The sequence below is a fragment of the Jatropha curcas genome, chromosome 7 (genome assembly GCF_041381405.1).
Source record: "Jatropha curcas cultivar XTBG-Jc1 chromosome 7, XTBG_Jcur_1.0, whole genome shotgun sequence".
NCBI lineage: Eukaryota > Viridiplantae > Streptophyta > Magnoliopsida > Malpighiales > Euphorbiaceae > Jatropha > Jatropha curcas.
In genome coordinates this window covers 6642755-6653591 of record NC_143157.1, presented here as the reverse complement: position 1 = coordinate 6653591, position 10837 = coordinate 6642755, and the positions used below count along the sequence as shown (strand labels likewise).

Here is a 10837-nt window from a genome sequence, read left to right as displayed (position 1 = left end):
TCATAATCCACTTGATATTAAAGAAATTTGCGGGGTTTTGGCACAAAAAAGAGCAAATTAAAGCAAAACACTTAGACCTTAGCACGCCCTGCCCGTGCACATTAGAACACCTGTGCTGAATTTAAGGAAAATCAAGTGGAGATTCAGACGCTAGCACGGTCAGACCGTGCTATCTGGCATGCCCGTGCCACAGATTCTTCTCTAGACGTGTCACGGAGCACGGCCCGTGCTGAACCACCCTTAGAGCTCAGACTCTGGCACGCCCTTCCTGTGCAAAATAGCACGCCCGTGCTACGTATTAGGTACTGTTTTGAATCAAGAACGCCAGCCAGTTGCTATAACTTACATGGGCCCACCTCAGATATGTTCCTGACGTACAAATCAAGATCTAGTCCTATTTATGGAGATGAAAGAGTCCTAATTGATAAGAAATCCAAAGCCTGAACAGTTTGCTATCTCCAAAAAGATTTCTTACTCAATAAGGATTCTATTTCCTAAATGGAGTCGGATTTTCTCCCAGGAAGTCTATATGAAGAGAGGAGCCATTCATTGTAAGATATATCTAGTCTTTGACAATTCTTGTTCTATTGTTTCTTCTCTCTCTCAAAGACTTCAAGCATTCAAGATTTGTGCCAAGATTCAAGGAAGCTGTCCGCGTTATCTGTTGCCTAGTTTTTATTTCTAAACTTAATCTTGTTTTGCTTTTCATTATTCACATTGATTATGGAATTTTATTAAAGTATTATTGAGTTTTATTTAATTACTATGTCGAACTAAATTCTCATACTAGGGATTTAATGTAGCTTAAATTCTTTCATTTATAATATTAGATTTGTTTTTCTTTATTCAAAGTATAATTTATTATTGAACTTAATGCTTCCAGGCAGAGTTTCTCCCCTGGATTGATTTGTTTCATTAATCACTATCGCGGGAAGGGTTTTTGATATGAAAAAGGTAATAAATAACATGAGAATAATAACTTGATGCGGAAGCTATATGGTTTGACTCATGGGGGTTTTATAAGTTATTGAGCTTAGGTTATGAATTCACAAAACAAACCATAAAACTTGATGATTTAATTCATGTTTGATTACGCTATTGGAAGATAGGTAATTAGATTGGATTAAAATAGCTAACAAAACATCGGGAGAGCTTGCTAGTAATTTTAGGGTTGTTACCCTGACTTGAACAATTAAAGTTGATTAACAAACTAATAAAATAAATTGGATAGAGTTAAGTGAAATCAAAATCCCTAGTAGCTTTAAATCCTTGATTTCTTTCCTTCAAATACCGTTGCTTGATTTATTTTTGTTCTCTTTTAATTAGTTATTTTAAATTTCTTACAATAATCCCCCCTTATTACCGTTTAAATAATAATAGGTTAACATAATTTTGGTACTTGATATACAATCTCTGTGGAGATGATACTCTACTTATTCTATATTACTTGCTGCGATTTCGTACACTTGCGAAAATCACTGTCAAGTTTTCGTCGCCGTTGCCGGGGATTAGTGTTATCAATATTAATACTAATTACCCTATTATTAATTTAGACATTTATTCTTCTTTTGTTTTATTTAATTTTTCTTTTAAAGAATTATTTCAGGTGTTTATACAAAGAAGATCAGGTAGGACTGAACCCTTAGTCTTTGATCCAGAAATTGAAAAGACTTGTCGTAGGAACAACGCTGCTAGAAGAACACGTGAAAGCAAACCCGAACAGCAAGCAGACATGGACAATGAAGTGAACCCTCAACACAGACCTCAACCTCATGTCCGCACCTTGCGAGATTACACAACACCTTCTCTTAATGGAACAACCTCGAGTATCACTAGACCTAGGGTGGAAGCTAATAATTTTGAAATTAAACCTGCAATTATCCAAATGCTTTCCACCTCAATTCAATATGGAGGTTTACACAGTGAAGATCCTAACGCCCATATCACAAATTTCTTGGAGATTTGCAATACCTTGAAACAAAATGGTGTTTCCGAGGATGCCATAAAACTAAGGCTCTTCCCTTTCACTCTTAAGGACAAAGCACGATCTTGGTTATAATCATGCCCTGCTGGAAGTTTTACAACATGGGAGGAATTAGCCCAAAAATGTTTAGTAAAATTCTTTCCATCTTCAAAGACCACAAAACTGCGCAATGAGATAATGACCTTTGTCCACCATGATCAAGAGAGTTTGTATGAAGCTTGGGAAAGATTCAAGGACTTATTAAGAAAGTGCCCACATCACAGTTTGCCTAAGTGGTTACAGGTACAAACTTTTATAATGCATTATCTCATAACATTAAAATCACTCTAGATGCAACTACAGGTGGATCTTTTGAAAGAAAAGAAATTGATGAGGCATATGACCTGATTGAAGAGATGGCAAGCAATAGTCACTACCAAAATAGCTCCGAAAGAAAGAAGTCTGCAGGAGTCTATGAAATAGATGCCATTACAGCACTCAATGCCAAAGTAGATAAGATGGTAAGAAAGTTGGATTTGTTGACTATTAACCCTGTCAACTCTATTATGCAAGTTTGTGACAGGTGTAATGGGCAACGTGGGATTGGAGAATGCATGCTAGACTCTTTAAACCTGCAAACTTTGGAACAAGTAAACTATGTGATGAATCAAAAAAGGAAGAATTACCCATACTCTAATTCTTATGATAATAGATTAAGGAATCACCCTAATCTTTCATATGGGAATCCAAATAACGCCTTGAACGCACCACCAAGTTTTATACCTCAAGAGAAAAAAATCTCATGATAATCTTTTTACTGCCCTTTCTAAATCACATAGAGGTTAAAGAAAGCACAAGATGACAAAAGCTTCCTCAAATTTCTTGATGTCTTTATGGGTCTCGTATGTGAATAACATAACCAAGAGGGGGTGAATTGAGTTTTCTAAAAATAAAAAAATTAGCTTTAAAAAAAATTAGAATTCTATAGCAGCAGAAAAGTAATGCACTTGTGAAAATAAGTTGTTGATTAGAACTTCTTCACAATGTCCTTATGCAGAGAATAGAAAGACTTTGCAAAGTACAGTTATTGACTAGAACTGCTTCACAATTTCTTATGCAATATCAAAACTGCTTTATGATGGAAAGCTATTATGTTTAGAACTTCCTTATAAAGTTTAGATAAATATAAAAGACTATGTGAGAGACAGTTATTGAAATCTGAACTGCTTAACAAAGCTTTAATCAAGATTAGAAAACTGATTAGAAACCCAAATAGTGAAATATACTGAAAATAAAAGAATAGTTTAGAACTTGGTATATTCACTTATTAGAATTCCAGAGTTCTAACGTTCAGAAAAGATAAAGCTTATTTCAGTTTTAGAACATCAAAACCATTAACAACTTTAGCATTTCTAAAATATGAATAATAGTGAGAGTAAAATAATATCAAGCAGAACTTCAGAAAGTAAAAAGATCAACGCAGTGATTTATAGTGGTTCGGCACTAACTCGCCTACATCCACTCCCCAAGAGTCATCTTGAGATCCTCAACTATGTTATCTCTTGTCAAGGGTAAGAGACAAACCAATAGTACAAGGCAATAGATCGACTCCTAGATTTTCCAAAGGTTCTAGTTAACCTCAACCCTTTCTATTTTTGGCAGAGTATAAAAACTCAGTTCAAGACATTAGAATCTCTCTCACGGAGAAGGTTGCTTGATAACCTATTCCTAATAGCTTTTCACCTAAGCTATTACAGAAAAGTTTATCAAATTGAAACCTGTCTACTAAAGATTACAAAATCTAAATAGACAGACAGAAATGCAAATATAAGCACAGGAAAAACAACTTTTAATGTAACATCCCTTCCCGGTCCACCTGTTAACTCAAATGAACCGAGCTGAGACGCTACAATCTGGTTGAACCTATGTCCTTTCATGCTAATATCATGTTGTATGCTGAATATGATGTCAAGTTGTTGCTTTTTACATTCGGAAAATATAGATATGTACTTAATATTTACAAGACATGATACTAATTTTCAAAATGAAATGGGCCCAACTGTGTGCCCTGTACATGCCATGATAAGGATAGACAGAATCAAAATATCAAAATGAGTAGCTACCCTGAAGACTGAGTCTTCCACAGATGAACTGCAGCAGTTGTAAGCTGATTCTCTATGGTCCAGTCTCGAAACCTACGAGTTTAATAAATAACTCGCTGAGCAAATAATGCTCAGTGGATATCTCAATTTAATAAGAAATAAAACAATAAACATATAAGCACACATATCATTATACTTTCATGATTTTACCTGCTGTTCATGATGCTGTATAAATTTTGCAACTTTTATTAACCATCGTATAATTTATAAATAATAAATCACATAACTGCATGGCTCCATAAGGTTATAGTGAAACCAAAGTGATAAGAAGAACTATATGAACTGTATGAAACTGGATGAATACTGTATGGCTGGGCTATTATGGCCCGTATATAAATCATATCCACTCAACAGCCTGTAGCTGGAGTACCAAACTGTATGGGGCGCAGATCTGCTATCCTATGTCGCGACATAGTCTTATCTACGTGGTTTCTGCCTAACCTTAATGGAGCATATTATGTGTATTGTGATAATACAAGAATTATTTAGAAACTATGTAATGAGGAATAATGCATACCATTGATAACGTATAAAGTAACTTGCATGGAAATACTCTAGCTATTGCACCCGCGATGCAATTCTTACTACCATTTATGTAACTAAATTTTACCATTCAGATTAAGGAAATTCTTAGTTTGAATTTAAGTTCACTTAGAAGGTAAAATGCTGTAATAATTTTAGGGTGAATGAATCTACATATGCATTCCAACATCATTTCTAATGTGTTCTTGAAATCTGCCAGGCAGCCTCTACATGTTTCACAAATCCTAACATAACTCTTTCTGTATACGTCCAATTTAGGTTATTCTAAATTCTATGGTTAGCTAACATCTTAAGGTACAAATTTTTCTTCTATCACATCTCTTAATTACGTTGGCAAGGTAGTCACATATTGAGCTCAAGTAGCAACTGCCAGTCTGCCCTGCTGTTGGTTTCCAGCCTGCCCAGTTTATACTATTTTGGTCATATCTCTCAATTTATAACTCCAATTTAGGTGATTCTACATTCTATGGTTAGCTAACACATTAGGCTACAAAGTTGTCGTCTACCACATCTCTTAATTACATTGGTAAGGTAGTCAAACATTGAGCTCAAGTAGCAATTGTCAGTCTGCCCTGCTGTTGGGTTCCAGCCTGCACAGGTTATACTATTTTGGTCACAGATCTCAATTTATAACTCCAATTTAAGTGATTCTGAATTCTATGGTTAGCTAACACATTAGGGTACAAATTTGTCTTCTACCACATCTCTTAATGACGTTGGTAAGGTAGTCAAATATTTACCTAAATGAGCAACATTCAGTCCGCCTAGACTGGTGGTTTCCAGCCTGCCTAGTCTGTATTATTTTGGTCATATCTCTCAATTTATAACTCCAATTTAGGTGATTCAAAAACTCATGGACAGCTAAAACATAGAGGAACAAATAACTCTTCTATAACACTCCCTAATTCCATCGTTAAACAAAGTCAAAATCAGGGTTAAGTTACCGGTCAGTGATCCAATAAACCTGGTTCAGCATGAATTCAATGTCTACTTCATTCATTCAATTCATCCCATGCTTTATCACCATTTACAGACCTCTAATTCAACATTCAGCAACATATCTTTGCATTATCCACACACTACAGAAGTGTTCATGCAAGAAAATGTGAAAAACTAAAAGAGATATCAAACCTTCAACCAAAAGAGCTTTAAATCTTCTTCTTAGCTTCCTTTTCCTCCAACTTTGAGCTCCCCTCTCCTATACATCATAACTCTTATAAATCATCTAAAATATCACAAAAGTATGAAATTTAAGAAAGGCTACTTACTTGGATAGAGTTCTAGGTTGAATTTAGTGTTTAAATCACATGAAAAGTGATGGAGAAGGGAAGGAGATGAAGAGAAAGATAAGAGGAGATGAAGAGGAAGCTGGAGATGAAGATGAAGATGAAGAAAATGAAGAAAGCAAACTGAAATGGAAGTCTCGTGTAGTCCAAATATATCTTTGATTGTGTGTTAAAAATTACCAAATAGTACCTAAATTTTCCATATGTTACGTTTTAATACCTAAACTTTCTATTTTAGTGCAAGTAAGTCCTACTCCTACACTTTGATCTTTTTGTTTCATTCAAGTAAGTCCACTTCTTTTACTTATTTATGGTACATCCCATTTTACCCCACTCTGGCGTTAACTGGTTTCTAGTTCGACCCGACTCGACTCATGTATATGCAACGATTCGATTCAGTAGGATGTTACAGTTCTACCCTCCTAAATAAAAAACTTCGTCCCGAAGTTTACCTGTTGTGAACAAATGTGGATACTATTGTCGCATGATTTCTTCAGATTCCCAAGTTGCTTCTTCTGTTTTATGATTCCTCCAAAGAACTTTTACTAATGCTATTTTCTTGTTTCGCAGTTCTTTAATTTCTCTGGCTAGGATCTGAACTGGTTCTTCTTCATAAGTGAGATCTGGCTGAATTTCAATCTCTTCTGCTGATAACACGTGTGATGGGTCTGCTCTGTATCTCCTTAACATTGATACATGGAAGACATTATGAATGCGATCTAATGCCGAAGGTAGCGCTAAGCGATAGGCTAATGGTCCTACACGTTCAACAATCTCATATGGACCAATGAACCTAGGACTAAGCTTACCCTTTCTTCCAAACCTTAGGATCTTTTTCCATGGTGACACTTTTAGAAATACTTTATCACCGACCATATATTCAATGTCCTTTCTCTTTAAATCAGAATAGGACTTCTGTCGATCACTTGCTTCTTTCAGTCGTTTTCTAATGATTTCCACTTTCTCTTCTGTTTCTCTAACCAGTTCTGGACCCAAAATCTTCTTCTCACTAAGTTCTGTCCAACACACAGGTGTCCTGCATTTTCTGCCATACAACGCTTCATATGGTGCCATCTTGATGCTCGATTGATAGCTGTTGTTGTAGGCAAATTCCATGAGATGTACATATCTGTCCCAGCTGCCTTCAAATTCTATAACACATGATCTCATCATGTCTTCCAGGATTTGAATTACTCTCTCTGACTGGCCATCTGTCTGAGGATGAAATGCAGTGCAGAAATGTAGTTTCGTTCCTAATGCGTCTTGTAGTTTATCCCAGAATTTCGATGTAAACCTTGGATCACGATCAGATATAATGGATGATGGAACTCCATGTAGTCGAACTATTTCTCTAACATAAATTTCTGCTAATTTGTCCAAAGAATAGTCCATCCTAACTGGTAGAAAGTGCGCAGACTTGGTTAATCTATCAACAATTACCCATACTGCATCATGCTTCCGCTGCGTCTGAGGTAATCCGGTAACAAAATCCATCGTGATCTGATCCCATTTCCATGTTGGCACTGTTATTGGATGAAGCAACCCAGCTGGCAATTGATGTTCTGCTTTTACTTGTTGACATGTCAAACATCTTGTTACAAAATTGCCAATGTCTTTCTTCATGCCCGGCCACCAATAGCCTTTCTTCAAATCTTGATACATCTTAGTACTGCCTGGATGCATTGTATATGGACTGTTGTGAGCTTCATATAGAATCTTCTGTCTGATTTCCCCTTGTGGTACAACAACTCTGTCTTCATAGAACAATACTCCACTGTTATCCAATTTGAATTTCCCACCATGGTCTTCCTGTACTTGTTTAACCCATAGTGCTATTTGCTCATCTTTCTTCTGTGCTTCTGCAACTTCCTGAACCCAAGATGGTTGTACTTGCATTTGTGCTAGAATAGCTCCCTGCTGTTGCAACTCCATGCTGATTCTCATTGCTCTCAAAGCATACAATGGTTTTCGACTAAGGGCATCAGCTACCACATTAGCTTTACCCGGATGGTAATTAATGACATAATCATAATTAGCCAGAATCTGCATCCACTTCCGTTGTCTTGAATTCAGGTCTTTCTGTGTCGGTAAATACTTTAAACTCTGATGATCAGTGTAAATGTAACACTTTTCACCGTATAGATAATGCCTCCATACTTTGAACGCTAGAATAATGGCTGCCAGTTCTAAATCATGGGTTGGATAATTCAATTCATGTGGCTTCAATTGTCTGGAGACATAAGCTACCACTTTACTGTCTTGCATGAGTACACATCCTAACCCAGTATGAGAGGCATCACTGTAAATCTCAAATTCTTTACCTGACACTGGTTGGGTCAACATTGGTGCTTCAGTCAACATTTTCTTCAAAGTTTCAAAACTCTGCTGACACCTATCATCCCATTGGAATACAACCTCTTTCTTCAACAATCTTGTTAAAGGTGATGCAATGATGGAGAATCCCTTTACGAACTTTCTGTAATAGCCGGCTAAACCCAGAAAACTTCGAACTTCTGTAACATTCCTGGGTGGTCTCCAATCAATAATAGCTTCGATCTTCTTAGGATCCACTCTGATACCCTCTGATGACACCACATGTCCTAAGAAAGAAACTTCTTCTAGCCAAAATTCACATTTACTGAGCTTGGCATACAGCTGTTTATCCCTCAGTGTCTGAAGTACAATCCGCAAATGTTTATCATGTTCAACCCTGTCTTTGGAGTATACCAAAATGTCATCTATAAACACCACCACGAACTGATCCAGATATGAATGAAACACACGGTTCATAAGATCCATGAAAACCGCCGGTGCATTAGTGAGATCGAATGGCATTACTAAAAATTCATAGTGACCATATCGGGTCCTGAATGCTGTCTTGGAGATATCTTTTTCCTTTATCCGCAACTGATGGTATCCTGACCTGAGATCGATCTTAGAAAACATGCCTGCACCCTTTAGCTGATCAAACAAATCGTCGATGCGAGGCAATGGATACTTATTCTTGATTGTCAGCTTGTTCAGCTGTCTGTAATCAACACACAGTCTGAGTGATCCATCTTTCTTCTTGACGAATAACACCGGTGCTCCCCAAGGTGATACACTGGGTCTGATAAAGCCTTTGTCTAATAACTCCTGCAGTTGAATCTTTAACTCTTTTAGCTCTACTGGTGCCATTTTGTAAGGTGCAATTGATACTGGTGCTACTCCAGGATAGACATCTATGGTAAACTCCACTTCCCTCTTTGGTGGTAACCCTGGTAACTCTTCTGGAAATACGTCTGGATAATCACACACTATTGGTATGTCTTGTACTTTTAACTTTTCTTTCTCTGCTTTCAATGCACAAACCAAGTATGCTTCACAACCCTTCTGAATTAATCTCTTTGCTGCCATGGCTGATATCACATTACCCAGAAAATCTCGCCGCTTCCCGACGACTGTAATCTCTTCCCCTGCTGCTGTATATAATGTCACCCTTTTCTTTGCACAATCAACTATAGCCTGATGTCTGGAGAGCCAATCCATACCCAGAATAACAGCAAATTCTTTGAATGGCAACTCCATAAGATCTCCTGGAAACTCCTTTCCATGAATAACAACTGGACACCCTTTGACTACTATATGAGTTTTTACTGTATCTCCTAATGGATTAGTAACCAAAATACCCTGACTTACATGCTCAATTGCTAACCCTTTAACCCAGTGTTTAGGTACGCTAATGTATGAATGTGATGATCCAGGATCAATTAAAGCATAAACTGTATGATCAAATAAAGAAAACGCACCAACTATGACATCTGGAGCTTCCTCATCTTCCTTGGCTCGCATAGCATAGACCCTGGTTGGAACTCTGGTATCAGGTCTGTCCACAGTCTCTGATTGCTGTCTCTGCCCTCCGGAGCTCTCACCTCTACTCCGACCTCTACCTCTGCCTGCTATGAACTGTGTAGAAACTTCTGCCCTCTTAGGACAGTCCCTCCTCTGATGGTCTGATGCTCCACATATCATGCATCTACCTGTCACCATCCAACAATCTCCACCATGCCGTCTGCCACAATGCTCACAAGGTGGAAAAGTATAACCATCGGACCTTGTGCCTCTACTGGTGCCTCTACCAGCTCCTCTGCCTGAACCTCGACCACCACCGGCAGAACTAGCCACAACTGATGCCGCTGGCGCATGAGCACCCCTAGCTGTGCCGTGGCTAAAAGGATGCCTAGGACCAGCTGAAGTACTACCACCTCTGAATCTCTTGCTCTCCGACTGATATGTACTGGGTGCACTCTGAGTCTGATCTCTCTTCTGCTGAGACCGCTGGCGTCTGGTACGCTGACTGGCCTGAATTCGCTCTATCTCCTGAGCTGCCTCTACCAAAGCTGAGAACTCTCTAAATCTGGAAGCTACCACTCCCATCTGAATCTCATCATTCAGGCCCTCCTGAAACTTTTTACACCTCTCTACCTCTGTAGCCACTATCCGGTCACCATACCTGCTGAGTCTGGTGAATTCTCTTTCGTATTCTGCAACTGACATTCTGTTCTGTCTCAGGTATAAGAATTCCTTCCTTCTAGCATCAAGATAAGCCTCTGTGATGAACTTTTTCTTGAATTCATCCAAAAAGAATTGCTAGGTACGCTGCTCTGCTGGTACTCTCTGTTGAACAGTAGTCCACCATGTGTATGCCTCCTCTATTAGTAATGACGTGGCACAAATCAACTTGTCCTCTGGTGTACACTGTAATTGCTCCAGGACTCTTAAAGTACCATCTAACCAATACTCAGCTGTTTCTGGATTGTCATCCTTGCTAGCTCTAAATTCTTTTGCACCATATTTTCTAAGCTTTTCTAATGGGGACTTTCTTTCTCTGTCTACTACTACTG

General features: G+C 38.0%; 1 non-coding gene across 1 annotated transcript; it reads right to left on the bottom strand.

Annotated features, from left to right (window-relative positions):
• Positions 1-2143: 2143 nt before the first annotated feature.
• Positions 2144-2250, bottom strand: LOC149494641 (small nucleolar RNA R71). Its single transcript, XR_016321935.1, has one exon. It is a non-coding gene; the product is annotated as a small nucleolar RNA R71 (small nucleolar RNA).
• Between the last annotated feature and the right edge of the window lie 8587 nt (positions 2251-10837).